Genomic DNA, 3953 nt, shown 5'->3' with positions numbered 1-3953 from the left:
TTTTCTGTCCCGGCCTATTAAAAATAAATAATAAAAATAAATTCAAAATTAGCCGATGAAGTCTAAACGAAAGTTGTAGAGCGTAGTCTCACCTTCGCGTGGATATAAAGAACGTCGAAAACTAAGTTCGTATGAAGAAGATATGAATTTCCGAAGTTTATTAAATAATATGTATTTAATTTTAATTGGAAAATCCGGCCTTATCCGAAGGCGAGTCACCGGACTCATCCGAAGTACGCCCCGCGTACAGTGAAGATGTCGACACTCGCACTCGAGGACTTCGGATGACGAACGCAGTGACGATTTCGGACCAGTACGCCCCGCGTACTCCGAGGCATCAGCCTCCTATAAATAGGATGCGAGGCTGCCGAGTTTCTTTGCTATTTTCTCCATTCTCTCTCCCGTTTTGCCTCGATTTGTGTGCCAGAAATACCCCGAAGCCCCGGTAATATTCCCGAGTCCCGAGATCCTAAAGATCCCGAGAAGTGCGGTTTCCGAGCCGAAGCTCTGCCCACAAGAAGTTCAATTTTTGTAGAGATCTTCCAGATCTGCTGAGGATTTCTACTTTTGCAAGTCGTAGTGTTGTCCGATCATCTTCTGATCAAGTGAGTGTATACTACCTTTCATAAACGCAATAATAATACAAGTATGGTTTGAGGGTATTAAGTATATTGTTGTTTATACGTGTGAGTGCGTTGTTACTTTCTCGTAACATATAATTATGAAGTATTTTATACGAGATACGTGTTATGTGTATATTTTGTTGTTATGTGTGTGAATGTATATTCACTTTCTTATATCTTACAGATCTGATTATTTCTATATGAAATACGTGTTATGTGTGTGTGCCTCATCTGTTATATGGAAAATGTATTGATCAAGCATGCTATACAGGTTTTGAAAATATGTATAAAAATATATGTTTTTATCTACTAATATGTTGGGTAGAACATGGGTAGATAGTTGGTGTGTAATAAACAGATGAGAGGCCTCGTTGTTGTTTTGATCCAGTCATCTAGCGGAATTTAGACGACGACCACGGACTTTTCTAGACAGTCTAGTGGAACGCTAGCAGGCTCATAACATGTAGGTGTTAATGAACTTGGGTGTTCATTCGCTGTATTCCATCCCCCTCATGGTTGCCTTATTTGACTTATATTGCTGAGGAAACCCCGCAGCATGTGTTGTCACCTCGATGAAAATATTCTTAGATTAGGTCCCTTGTGTTAGTTATTTTAGGTACATAAAGTGAGAATAACAGGAATGGGTAACTGGGTTATTGTTGGTTGATAATAATTAATTTAATTATTTATAGTGGGTTGAAAACCCTATATGCTCACCAGGCTCCCAAGGCTGACCCACTCAGTTTTATTTGTATTACTGGAAGTGGCGCAAGGGCATAAGATGGATGAACCATCAAGTTGTTTTGTTTACAAGTCTGTATATGTATATATTTGTTGAATGACTTGTAATGTTATCGTTTATGCTTATTGGTCTGTATCGGAACATGACACCCCATGTTTTGATTATATAATGAAAAATACATTTCTTTTATGAAATGCTTTGGTAAACATTGTTTTATCACGTTTTGTTTTTGGGAACAAATTCCGCAACTCTTTCAAATCAAAAGGATTTACTCTGAATTTATTTTAAAAGCATAAATGAAAATCGGTCTTTTCTGGCCGAGATTTTGGGGATGTCACAGTTGGTATCAGAGAATTAGTTTAAGCGAACTAGGAATTTGTAGGATTTCTAGACTTAAACTTAGAATGCTAAGTGGAATTTTGAGATGTGTGTCTGTTATATTTTAGACACGAGCACTAGTTTATTTTAGGAAAGTTGCCTAAAATGCTTTATGTGCTAAATGTTATATGTTGCCATATATGATATTATTTGTTCGGATCTATGGTCTGTTGCCGACCGGATCTAGAAACTTTATGTGTGTAGGATTCTAAGCGTACGTCTATGATATTAGAACTAGCATGTAAACGTTTCGGAGTGATAAGGATGATTTGAATATCTATCGTGAATGAGGATCTAATTTCACCTTATTTGGTGTGTAGATCAAAAATGGTGAGAACAAGAAGTGGAGTTGGAAATGTTGATGAAAACAGGAATCAACCACCAGTGATTGAGCAAAGACCTGTCATAGCAACAGCACCTGAGCCAATTACAATGGCTGGTGTGCAAATGATGATTCAAACAATGTTGGATCCTCAAATGGATGAAACTAGACGGTTGCTTCAACAGAATCGTGAAGAACTATCAATTCGTGTGGAAGAGCCTGAATTAAATGAAGGGCACTCGGAAGGTGGAAACTTCAGTGGATCAGTTGGTCAAGCCAACCCACCGATAGTTAGGCGAGACAACCATGATGGAAGGAATGATGGAATGGGATGCAAGTACAAGGACTTTCTAACTTGCAAACCATCAACCTTCAATGGAAAGGAGGATCCGATAGGAGTGATGGATTGGATCTCTGAAATGGAGTTAGCCTTCATGACTTGTGGCTGCAGAGGCAAGTTGCAGACTATCTATGCAGTACGTTAGTTCCGAGGAGGAGCCGTTCGTTGGTGGAACACTCTAGGGAAGACTTTAAGCCCAAATGAGCCACTGCAATTGTCATGGGCAGAATTCTTGGTGCAGTTCAAACGCAAATTCTGCTCGGCTCAAAATCTATGGAGCTAGAGAACAAGTTTCTGATACTAACGAAAGGCAGCATGTCAGTCGATGAATACACCAATAACTTCACCGATAAGATGAAGTTTGCCTTGCGTATCGTTCCAGACGAGTTGACAAAGGTGGACCGGTACGCGAAGGGACTCCCATGGGAGTACGAGGTGCCAGTACGTCAGGCACATACTTTAGAGGCAGCTATCTGGGCTGCCAAGTCTGTTGAGAACATGATAAAGGGGAGAACCACCAACAAGGTTGAGGTTGGTGAGAAGAGAAAGTTTGAGGGAACATCTGGTTCCGGTAAGAAAAGCAAATTTTCGAAATCTGATTCGAAAAAGTTTGGTGGGGGAAAGAGGCGAAGTGAGAGTGGTGTGAAAAGTGTAAGAAAAAGCACTTTGGGAAATGTAGCGAGGATGTAACCTGCTACAAGTGTGGGAAGGTTGGACATTTTGCCAATGAATGTCCGAACAACAAAAGGATGTGTTTTGGTTGTAATGAAGAGGGGCACATTTTTAAAGACTGTCCGAAGAAGAAGGAGGCAGCTAAGCCCAACATTCCACCAAAGCCAAAGGCGAGAGCATTCCAGATGACACTGGAAGCTGCTAAGGATGAAGCTGATGTCGCTTCAGGTACCTTTCTCGTAAACACATTGCCTGCCCAAATTTTATTTGATTCTGGAGCCAACTACTCCTTTATATCGCATGAATTTGGTAGAAAACTAGCTTTTCCTGTTGATAGACTAGATAATGCTTTATTAGTCGAAGTTGCTAGTGGCAAGTTTGTACTTGTTAGCCATTGTACGAAAAACATCTTAATCGACCTTAATGGGAATAAGTTTCACGAAGAATTATTAACTATCGAACTTAATGGTTTCGACATCGTGTTGGGAATGGATTGGCCTAACGCCAATGATGCCGAAATTTTATGCAAGAAGAAGATAGTTAAAGTAAGCCCGCCTGGAAAAGATTCGTTTATGGTGTATGGGGACAAACGCCGAGTGAATTCTGGAATCATTTCCCTAATGAAAGCCAGAAAGTGTTTGACCAAGGGATGTACATCATATTTAGCATTCGTGATTGATGCTAAGAAGGAAAAGAAGGTGATGCAGAGTATTCCAGTGGTGTGTGATTATCCGGAAGTATTTCCCGAAGATCTTCCTGGATTACCACCTGATAGACAAGTAGAGTTCAGAATAGACTTGTTACCAGGAACAATGACAATTGCAAAAGCACCTTATCGATTAGCACTGACGGAGATGAAGGAGCTGATGATGCAAC

The sequence above is a fragment of the Lactuca saligna genome, chromosome 8 (genome assembly GCF_052625555.1).
Source record: "Lactuca saligna cultivar CGN05327 chromosome 8, ASM5262555v1, whole genome shotgun sequence".
Lineage (NCBI taxonomy): Eukaryota > Viridiplantae > Streptophyta > Magnoliopsida > Asterales > Asteraceae > Lactuca > Lactuca saligna.
This window is presented reverse-complemented; position numbering follows the sequence as displayed.